Raw genomic sequence first — 12,369 nt, 5'->3', positions numbered from 1 at the left:
CTTTTGGCATAGCTTTAAGTAATCCAGGGTCACCTTCATTCTTTACTGAGAAGTTGGAGTCAAACTTTAGCAGAATGAATTGAAAGAATAGTTTTTCAAAATCCTTACCTCTCTTTTAAATCATCACCATCAAACCTGCTGAAGAAGTAAAGAGAGTAGATTTTGGGACAAAAAATAATGGGCATATAGATCCTTAAAAAAAAAACCCAACAACATTGCTTTTCTATATATTTGAATAAATTTCCTTTTGGGAGCAGAGACATCTTCCCATCAGGGGAAAAATATTATTCTTCCTATTTACATATGTTGACACAGCAGGCTCAGCATATGTTGAAAGTTATTTAGATGTCTAATCTAGTGCAGAGAGCATTTCTTTTGCTTTCACAACAACAACAATAGCAACACATTACAAACTTGGAAAGACAAAGGATAAAGAGGAAATTATATCATTAAAGAAACATTGAAAAAGAAAGTCGGCTCACATGGGAAGAGGAGGGAAGTTAATGAACAGTCTGTGCCTTCCATTGATATGCTCTCAGTTATCATGAGAAATCCAGGAAGACCCTCAGCATTATTATAGAGAACTTATGGGTAGCAATAGACCTAAGTTTTCTAAAATAGGCAGCAGTATTATTGTTGTCCAGTTGTTTCAGTCTTGTCTGATTTTTCACGACCCCGTTTTGGGGTTTTCTTGCCAAAGATATTACAGTGACTTGACTTTTCCTTCTCCAGCTTATTTTATAGATGAGAAACTGATGCAGCATGTCATATAGTCAATGTGTTAAGTGTCAGAGGCCGGATTTGAAGTCAAGTTCTCCTGATTTTAGGGCTGGTGCTCTATCCACTGCACCATCTAACTACCCCCGTTCTCTCCATTGTGCACCTAGCTTCTTCAGGCAGCAATGGATGGGTTACAGTCATTGTAAGAAATATTCACAGTGAACATCCACTAGTTTTTGAATAATAATAACAATAACAGTAACCAGGGAAAAAAATGTAGCATATTTGGTGGAAAACAGACCTGGCAGTGGAAAAGACCAGGGTTTTCTCTCTTTTAGATGCAGATGCAGATGATGATAATGATAATGATAAAATATACTGCCTAGGGTGGTGTAAAGGAGGAAGAAAAGGGAACAAACATTCATTATTTACTATGTGCTATGTGCTAGTTGTTATTCACTAAGCAGTCACAAATATTATATCCTTTGATTTGGTTCAAAGGGCATTGAAACCTATGTTCTAGTTCCAGCTTTACTACTAGTTGAATGACTAAGTTATTTAATAATAATCAATGTTTAATAATAAAAATCAGTGATTTACTCCTTTTTGAGGAAGCCTCATAATTACCCCATGAATTAGGAATTGCAAATATTATTTTCTCAGTTTTACACATAAAAAACTGGAATTTGGAAAAATTAAGTCCCTTGCCCCTGGCCACATAGCCATTAAGTGTTAGAAGTAAGATTTGAATGCAGGTCCCTCTGATGCAAAATCCAGTTCTCTCTCCACTGATTACACCACTCTGGTTTTCTGAACCTCAATTAACTTCTCTGGGTATTTGCAAGATGAGGATGTTTAAATAAATTGACTTCTAAAGCCTCTTCCAATTCTAAATTTCTAAGATTTTAATAATATTTCAATACTTCAAGAACTCCTGATTTCATTGATATGGGAACTGAATTCATTGACAAAGATTATAACTCATCTGCATCTCAATGGGCTATTTTCTTTTTTTTTCTTTTTGTTTGCTTGTTTTATTTTTTAAATAATAATTTTTTATTTTAAATATATATACAAATTTAGTTTTCTACATTCACCCTTGCAAAACCTTGTATTCCAAATTTTATCTCCCTTTCTTCTAGACAACAAATAATCCAACATATGTTAAACATGTACAATTCTTCTATACACATTTCTACAATTATTACTCTGTGCAAGAAAAAATCAAATCAAAAAAGAAAAAATGAGAAAGAAAACAAAAAACATTGCAAACAACAAAAAGGTGAAAATAATATATTATGATCCATGTTCAGTTCCCACAGTCTCCTTTTGAATGTGGATGGCTCTCTTCTTCACAAGTCTATTAGAATTGGCCTGAATCACCTTGTTGAAAAGAGTTATGTCTATCAAAATTGATCATCATATAATCTTTTTTCTATTAAAGATTTTTTTATTTTCAAAACATATACATGGCTAATTTTTCAAAATTAACCCTTGCAAATCCCTGTGTTCTAATTTTTCCTCCTTCCTCCCACCCCCACAGATGGTAAGTATTCCAATATATGTTAAACATAGTAAAATATATGTTAAATTCAATATATGCATACATATTTATATAATTATCTTGCTGCACAAGAAAAATCAGATTACAAAGGAAAAAATGAAAAAGAAAATAAAATGCAAGCAAACAACAACAAGAAAAGAGTGAAAATGTTATGCTGTGATCCATACTCAGTTCCCACAGTTCTCTCTGAGAACTGCACTGAGATCCCAAGCACATGAGGCTAAATAGCAATTGGACAATACTCTATTAATATATATGCTTGGAGAAAGAATGGCCCCCGCCCACTCTTTGTGCAAGTTTTGATGTGTTGTATAAGAAATGATGTGGAGATGATTTTGGTGGGCAAAGGGAGAAAGGCAGAGAAACTGCTGGCCGGTTTTGTGTCCTGGCTGCTCTCACTTCCTATCGCCATCTCCCTTCACCTCTGCAAAAAATAAAGATCGAGTATTTTCTCTTAACCTGAATTCCTGACTCCGGCTGATTTTAAAATACGCGGTCATCACAATCTTACAAACTTATTTTGTTTGTTTTTTTAAGTTCTGAGAGAGGCTGCAAGGCAGCATGAGTTTTCAAATCTTTTCTTTATTCACCATGAAACGTTATGTGTTGTCTTTGCCCAGTAGAATGTAAGCTCCCTGAAGTTAGTATGACTTTCTTTCTTGAAAGTATCCTCAAGTTTTAGCACAGTGCCTTGTATATACTGAGTGTTCAATAAATCTTTTTTCCCTACCTATCCATAATCTATCTATCTTCCATCTTCCTATTAGTTTGTAGCATTTGATGATTATAACATATTTTCACATGTATTATCTTATTTGATCTTAACAATCGTGGGAACATATGACCCATTTTCTAATAAGGAAACTGAGACAAAGAGCACCTAAGTGGCTTAGGTTCATAGGATTGAAGCTGGAAGGACCTTAGAGATTATCTAGTTGAAATAGCTCTATTTTCATAAAAGGAAACCTTGCTGGAAATTAGGAAAATGACTTGTTAAAGGTAGTGCAAGAAGTAAGAAGCAGGTTTATTATTTATACAAATACAACTCAGCAAAGTGTGCCCAAATCTAAGAAGGCTCTATTGAAATCTTTTGGGTTATATAAGAAGAAGAGAAAGGAAAAGGAAATAGGTTATCCTGTAATAATCACAGAGAAGGTCTCTCTCAAGTCCTTTTTGGCCAGATTCTTTCTGAATTCTCCTTAATAGGATGATCTTTCCCTTGGATGCATCTTTGATCTGACTAAGATCTTTGAGATAGTCAGTAATAAAGGCTTGGGGAAAATTGTGGCAAAATTTGGTTGTCCAGGGAAGTTCATCGGTAGTAAGCATCAGTTTGGTATATTTACACAGGTTCTTGATAATAAACAATGCTCTTTGTGTTTTCCCAGCATATCTGTGTTTTTGCTCCTATGCTTTTTAACATGATGTTTCAGTGATGTTATCATACCTTTGAAAGGTATCTCCATTCATGAGAACATGTATTTGCTGTGACTCTTAAAACTGTCATGACTTCATTGAAAAAGGTTTCTTTTTCTTCTTGGAAGTCTGGTTTGCTTCCTGGAGGTCAAACACTCCTTATATATCCCCAGAACTAATATTCCAGGATCATGTGAAGAGGATGCATCTCTTCCTGGGGAGCTTGGTCAACTCTCGAGGAAAAGGCAAACACTTGTATTAGTCACACAAGAAGTTGGCTTAATGCCTTTTTTATCTAAAAGTATATTTAAGTCCACACTGGGAAAGTAGACTTTGAAGTCTCACCTGTGAAATGGAAGAAAGCATTGCCTGGGATTTTCCCAGGTGGGAGTCTGGAGGTTGAACTGGGAGCCCCCAGATGTTTGTGATGTATGTGATCCCCTGATTTGATGATGTGCTTTTCTTTTTATTTATCTCTGACAATAAACCTTGTTTCCTATTACATCAATTTTTTAATTCACTATGATCTGAACTGAAACTAAGCTTCTTGCTGCAGCACATTGCTCCTTATTAATACAACTTTCAATGAATATAAAAATGTCAATAAGATCAGCTACTCCACAGCAGTAAATATATTTAACTTGAAAAGGCTACAAGTTAAAACTAAAGTGGAGGGACAGTTGGTGTGTGACGTTTTGTTGGCAGATGATTGTGCACTCAGTGCAACATCTAAGGCTGAGTTGTCAAAGTATGGATCGATTCTCTGCTGCTTGTGTTCATTTTGACTTAATAATTAACACCAAGAAAACAGAGGTTTTCCATCAACTTGCATCCACCATTGTTTCAAATGGGGAAATTTTGAATGCTGTGGTTAACTTTACTTCCCTTGGCATTATACTTTCTATGGATGTACGCATAGATGAAGAGGTTGACACACACTTTCTCAGAGCTAGCTCACAGTGTTTGGGAAGCTTTGCAGGAAAGTATGAGAAGAGGTATCAGACTGATTACCAAGCTGAAGGTCTACAATGCTATTGTGCTGTGCTCATTATTATATACTTGTGAACCCTGATAGTATATCAATGACATGCCAAGAAATAAAATCACTTCCATTTGAATTGTCTTGGGAAGATTATGAAAGTCACCTGGCAAGATAAGGTATGGACATTGAGATCTTTTCTTGAGATGAACTGCCAAATATTCAAACTCTACTGAAGAAAGTGCAACTCTGATGGGCTGGCCAGATTGTTTGGATGCCAAATATATGTGTGGCTAAAAGTTTATTTTAAGATGAATTCGTAGAAGGCAAGCACTCACACAAGGAATAGAAGAAGTGATATAAGGACATTCTCAAAATCTCTATAAAGAACTTTGTAATTATAAAATATGGGAGACACAAACCCAGGACACTCAGCACAGTGTGCCCAAATCTAAGAAGGCTCTGTTCTCTGTAAGCAAAACAGAATTGCAGTAAGCAAAACAAACAAAAACATCATGAGATGAGGAAATTTAGAGACATCTCCACTTCAAATGTTCATATGGACTATTTGTATCTGACTTCTGTCAGAACTTTCTGAGACCATAATTGTGATCTGATCAGCCACAATTGGACACACTTTACTTTAACCCCAATATAGTAATGCCATTTTGGTCTTCTTCAAGCACAAAAGGCAACAACCCATTGACAAGTGGTCAAAAAATCAAACTTAGGCCCTTTAATTCCAAAGCCTTGTTCCCATTTTTTCTCCCTCCTTCCCTTTTCCCACTATATTACACCAAAATTCCATAGTCAATTAATCAATCAATAAATATTTATTAAGTACCCACTGTGTGTTAGGCACAAACAGTAACAGAAGTCAGGACTTAAACCCAAGTCTTCTGACTCCAAATCACTTTCCTCCATCTTTCAAATTTCATATCACATACCCTTTTTCTAAATCTATTTGGACTGATTTTCAAGAGACCAAAAATGAGATTAATAGTTAGAGAAGGTGCTGGCATGGATGGGAAAAATGGTATTAATTTTTTTAGTTGGGTGGGATACCTAGATACTGAATTAGACCTCATTAAGATTAAGGATTTGCCTTTCAAGGAAAAAACATAAATCACTAATCTTACAAAGTGGCAGAAAAGAAATTACAGAATCACAGAATTTCAGAGTTGAAAGTAATCTCAAGAGCCATCTAGCTCAATCCACACCTAAATAAGAATTCTCTCTACAACATATTCAACAAATAGTCCAAGCTTCTTTGAAAAATCAAAAGTGAGGGAGAACCCATTACCTTTGAAAGCAGCTCATTCCACTTTGAGTTAGCCCCCGTTATTAGGAAGTTTTTCCTGACATCAAGTCTGCATTTTGCTCTTGAGAATTCCCACCCGTGGCTTCCCAATTCTTTAGTGCTAGACTAAGTAGCACAAGTCTAATCCCATTTGATACACATTTAAAAGTTCAATAAGCATGGCAGCAGTGAAAGGGGGAAAATGTTATTCTCTTCAAATACTTGGTGAGACAGCTCAGATGTTTACTCACTTTGACTTTCAGTGTGGGTGAAGTCTCCTATCTGTAAAAGACTTCTGGTTTTTCTGGTTGCTGCTTTTGTTGTCTGTAGAAAACTTGAACACTTGCTTTTAATAGTTCTGAGAGACCTCAGAGGCAGCATGGGTGGAGTTGGCAGTTCTCAACAATTTTTTTTTTTTTGCTCACTGTGAAAGGTTATTTGTCATAAAGAGCTGGGCATACAGAATGTTTCAGTTGGCAACATAGTAGAATTTGTATATGCATAGTTTCCCTTCAGTATGAGCATCCTCTTTTATTGAGTTCTGTGTAAATTCAAGATTTGATGTGTTTTGAGGTTAGTGTGTTTGTTTAACATGCTGGTATGCTGGTATAGTGTATATGTATGTGGTTTCTGTATGCAATACAAACATACATATATATAAGCATGAATAATTTATACATATAAAAATATGCCTTTATAAATATATATATGTGTGTGTGTATATATAAAAATCTCATTTTCATATTATTTATTTTATTTTTAATTTATGGGAAAAAAACCAATCATTTCCATTGCATGGTATAACAAAAATATGATTTCACATGAAATTGCAAATCTGTTATGCACAACTTACCATTCTTCTTAGATATATAATAAAGTTATCATGTATATTTCTTTCTTTTTCTTTTTTCTTCTCTCTTCTAACTCCAGCCCTAGAAATGGCTAACATTAGATACAAATATGTATATATATACACATATGTATATGTATATATAATTATTCTATACAAACTTTGATTTAATCAGTTTTTTCTCTGGATGCAGAGTCTTTTCATATACCCTTTCTAGCTAATTTAAATATTTATAGTTGGCAAAATGATTTTATCATGCAATGTCAGTCTTAAAACAGTATTGTTATTGTATATAATGTTCTCTTGGTTCTACTCATTTCATTTTTTATCATTTCCGCAAATCTTTTTATGTTTCTCTAAGATCATTGACCTCATCATTTCTTATAGCACAGTAATATCCCATATCAATCGGCACAACTTAGTTAGTCATTCCCCAACAAATTATTAAACTTATTTATTTATTTCTTATAATAGCTTTTTTTGAGTTTTGTGTAAATTCAAAATTTGATGTGTTTTGAGATTAGTGTTTTTGTTTAACATGCTGGTATAGTGTGATATGTATGTGGTTTCTGTATGTAATACAAACATACATACATATATATATATATAAGCATGAATAATTTATACATATAAAAATATGCCTATATAAATCTCCAAATTACATGCAAAGATAGTTTTCAACATTCACCCTTACAAAATTCTTGTGTTCTATATTTTTCTCCCTCCTTCCCATCCTCCTTCCTCCCTTAGACAGTAAATAATCCAATATAGATTAAACATGTGCAATTCCTCTAAATGTATTTCCATATTTATCATGCTGCACAAGAAAAATCAGATGAAAAAGGAAAAAAATGAGAGAAAAAACAAGCAAGATCAAGTTCAACTCTGACACTTACTAGCTATGTGATCCTGGGCAAGTCATTTAACTACCCTCAGTCTTGATTTTCTCATCTGTAAAATGGGGAAACATTTTACATATTTTCAAGAGTTATTATGTGAAGAACTTTAAAGCCCTATATTAATGCTTTTTGTTGTTGTTTTGTCAATTGAGTGATGTTTGATTCTTTGTGAACTTATTTGGAGGTTTCTTTGCTAAGGTACTAGAGTGGTTTGCCATTTCCTTCTCCAGCTCATTCTACAGATGAGGAAACTGAGGTAAACCAGGTTAACAAACAGGGTCACATACCTAGTACTAGTTGTCTGAAGCAAGATTTGAACTCAGGAAGATGAGTCTTCCTGACTTTAAGCATTCCACTCTGCCACCCAGCTACCTACTATTATTTAGGTCTGTAAGCACTGATAAGAGAATATGGAGACAGATGACTTCACTAATCTAAAATTTCACAACATACTTAGTGAGACTTGCTGCTATGCTTTAAGAACCACTGGTGAGGTGGTTGTTGTTTGTCCTTTGTTCTCATAGAAGACCATGACATCAGGGAGATGATGCTATGAAATGCAAATGAGGTGGGATTTGAGTGAGGGAGGGCTGTGCAAGATCACCTGCCTCCTTTTCTCCTCCAGAGCCATTTGGGTCCAGTGACAAGATAAAGGTCAATTATATCTAGTTGAGATGGCCCTAAATGAAATGGGAGACCTTGGTCTTTTTAAGCTAGTCTTCAACAGGTCTCAATTTGACTGAGGCTGCATCCATTCAGGTTAAAAATCTCCTCTTTCACATAATTCTCTCTCCTCCAATCTAAATAAATAAATCTGGAAGGGGAAGACCTTCAAGGTTTCTGGTCAAACCAGAAATAATTGCTATTTACAGTCAATCTGAGTCAATCAGGAAACAAACAATGACCAAATGGGGTTTTTCTATGATCTATAGGTGCTGAATGAGAATCAGTTTAGTTTTGCCTCATCCTTAAGAAATCTAGCTAGTAAACTCTAAGATATCTTGGGAGGTCCAGAAGTGCAAAAGATAAGAAAGGAAGACTCTCTCTAGCTATAAATCTACCAGTGAAACCACTTTGTCATGTTTGGACCTCATTTTCATAGTTTATAAAGTAGGACTAATACTACATACTTTATAGGGATCCTTTGAGAATCAAATGAGAAGCTGTGTGCAAAATGCATTATAAATGTTAGTTATATTTATATGAGGGCTACTAGGTGGAGAAGTGGATAGAGCACAAAGTCCAGTCAGAAAAACTTACCTCTGTGAGTTCAAATCCAGGTTTAGACATTTAACTAGCTATGTGACTCTGGGCAAATCACTTAACCTTATTTGTCTCAGTTTCTTCATCTATAAAATGCGTTGGAGAAGGAAATGGCAAAATCACTCTAGTATCTTTGCTAAGAAAACCCTAAATGGGATCATGAAGAGTTGGACATGACTGAAATGACTGAACAACAACAAAAAATTATTAGATGAGTAGTCATCATTATTAAAGATATTTTACAATTCTGAAGTGTACTGTTAAACATGTTTAGGCGTTGAGAAAATAGAAGATGAAAGTCTGATGAATTCTGAGTGGATGAGCACAAATGGAGAAATCGTCTCATTACTTTAGAGACATAACATCCTAGTGTGAAATATTATGAGAGTGAGGCTATCCTTCAAATAGACCATGGGTATTCACATTTTCATACTTTTACTCAGATTGTCTTCTGATGTTGAATGCCACCTCCATCCTCTCTGTTAACCTAAGCTCCACCCTTGTTTGTTCAAGGCTGACCTTTCCCAACCACAGTTATTCATCCTCCCTCTGAACTTTGATGAGTGTCAGTCATCTGTTTTAATCATTTTAACTTCATCAAATGCTATCTTAAATTATTATTTGTCTCTTTAAGTATATGTTTTAAAATTCTATATAAAGATGACTGATATGTCCATCTTCATTGGTTAGTTCTTAAGAGAAATGACAGCTAAAAATCAAAGAATGTGAAAGTGGGGAGATATCTTAGAAATCCAGCTCAGTTGCCCACTTGTTGTAGAAATCATTCCATGGAATACTCTTTGCTGTATTGTAAAGAGCATTTACTACCTTATTAAGACTGACTATTCACTTGTTGGACAACTCTATAATAGAAAGTTCTGATTATGCTGTCTTCATAAGTCAGTCAAACTGTCTTCATTTAACTTACATGAACCACACAGAATCAAACAAGTATTTAAAATCCCACTACGTGGAGGAGGCAGAAGCATAATGGGTAAAACTTTGAAACACTTAGATTTCAACTTACAAAGATGAGTTTTCCTGATTTCAGGCCAAACACTCTATCCTTTGGACCACCTACCTGCCTTAGAATCAGAATTGTTCAAATTCCACTTCTGATGCTTACTAACTGAGTAATCTTGGGTAAATCACTTAATCTTAATAGGTCACTCAACTGAATCTTTGTTCCCCTGGCTTCCTTCAAGATGCAGTTCAAATCCTACTTTATGCAAGAGGCCTGTCCTGTTTCCCCCACCTATTTACAGCTTTCCTTTTGAGATTATCTTCTACCTGTTCCACATATATCTTGTATATACCTAGTTATTTACCATTGTATCCTCCATTCAGATGAAAGTTTTTTGAGGATAGGGACTGTTTTTACTTATCGTTGTAATTCTACCACTTATGACAGTGCCTTATATACAGTAATGGCTCACTTGTATATCAAGTTGGTCGTATTTGTTCAGTTAATCCTTGTACTGGTTTTATGTTTCTATTCTTTTGCCATGCCCTTTGGAATTATGTGTAGGTCACTGTCTCTCCCTTAAACTTTAAGAACCAAGAAGTAAAGTACAAGTTGACGTAATCCTCATTGTAGAACATCCAGAAATTAAACATTTAACAAAGTACTTTAAAAATAGTCTATCATAATTTTTTGCATTTATACCATACTTCCCTCCACCCCAAGACTGCATCCTTGAATTGAGGAAAGACATTTAAGGAAAGACAATTGACAGTAACTGCATCTGACAATTTATGTATATTTATAATACATTTGATTCCCATATTGCATCTCTTCTACCCCCTATTTACTTATTTATTTATCTGCTTATTTATTTATTCATTCATTTATCTATCTATTTATTTATTTGTCTGTTTATTTGTTTATTTATTGCTGAGGCAATAGGGGTTAAGCGACTTGCCCAAGGTCACACAGCCAGGAGGAAGTGTTAAGTGTCTGAGGTCAGATTTGAAGTCAGATCCTCCTCACTGCACCAACTGGCTGCCCCTTACTCCCCATTTATTAAAAAGAGGAAGATCTCTTTTCTTATTAGTTATCCAGGGACAAGACTTTTCATTGCAATTCATCAACATTCTACTGCTTCTTCATCTTTTATCTTTTACATTATTGTAGTCATTATGCATATTGTTCTTTTGATTCCGCTTTCTTCACTTTGCACCATTTTGTACAAGTCTTCTCGTCTTTCATTGAATTCCTCATATCTGTCATTTCTTATCAAAGGGAATTATAATAGAAAATATTTTTCAAAATATTTATCATTTTATTCTCTTTCCACATATTTGCACACACACACACATATATACACATAACAGTTTTATCTTAGAACAAATGCTAAATGCATCAAGATACCTTGCTATGTAAAGAAACCATGATGTCAATTTTTTGAGAAAAATAATAAAAATCTTTTATAATTTCAATAATCACACTTTAATTCATCTATCCTGAAAGTTCAGATTTTAGATTTAAAGTTAGAGGGCAGATTAGGACTAATGAATGAAAGTTGCAAAAAGGCAAATATAGGCTTGATACCAGGACAACTTCATAATAATGAGAATTTCTCCTCAAATAATTGGATGTCTTCAAGTAAAGAGTAGGTGATCATCTGTTTGATGTGTTATAGAAAGGACTCTAATTGAAGTATGGGTTGGATTTGATGGCTATTGAAATTCCTTCCAATTCTGAAATTCTGTGATTCTGTGATTTGAATCCTAGCTCACCAAGTTAGTAGCTTTGTGACTCTAAGAAAGTCCTTTGAAGCCCCTCTGATCCTGTCTCTTCAATTATATGATAGGGATACTGTCATTGCCTGCCTCACCCGATTTTTGGGAGGAAAGCCCTTTGTGAACTACAAAGCAATAGATAAGTGTAAACAATGATTATTGTGGTGATGGTTTCTCAGGTTTTCTCAAAGCAAGGTAAACCAGTCCTATTTTCAAGGTGATTTTATCTGTTACTTTTGGAGATGCTGAAGTCAAGAACTCTTGATAGTAGGGAGGTAAACACATCATCAAGGGAAGATTTGCCCCAGAGATAAAGACTCTGATGGAAATAAACAAAGAGAAAGTAGCAAAGCTTTCTAAAAACTGAAAATAAAATGTAAACAGAGAAGGGGAAAAAACCCAGGAAGTAGTCTTTTGCAGAGAAAACGTAGTGCCCTAAAAATTGACTTTCTAAATACCAGAGAAGACAGATTCAGAAACTAACTTACAGAAAACCTCATGGACCCCTAATAAGTATAAACACTCTCCATTTTTTTTTTATTACCTATCCCTTCTTTCCAACTGCCTTTTGTTATTATGATATTCATTCATTCCTTTTGATTCAGGATTAATAGCTTTTGATCTTTTCCAGTCTAG

The 12,369-nt window shown here is 34.6% G+C and overlaps 1 protein-coding gene across 2 annotated transcripts in view; it reads left to right on the top strand.

Moving 5' to 3' along the window:
* Positions 1-12,369, top strand: part of SCML4 (Scm polycomb group protein like 4) — a 179,779-nt gene that overhangs the window by 53,105 nt on the left and 114,305 nt on the right. The window lies entirely within an intron of this gene.

The sequence above is a fragment of the Antechinus flavipes genome, chromosome 4 (genome assembly GCF_016432865.1).
Source record: "Antechinus flavipes isolate AdamAnt ecotype Samford, QLD, Australia chromosome 4, AdamAnt_v2, whole genome shotgun sequence".
In the NCBI taxonomy this organism is placed as follows: domain Eukaryota; kingdom Metazoa; phylum Chordata; class Mammalia; order Dasyuromorphia; family Dasyuridae; genus Antechinus; species Antechinus flavipes.
The sequence above is the reverse complement of the archived record's forward strand: the minus strand, read 5'-3'. Positions and strand labels throughout refer to the sequence as shown.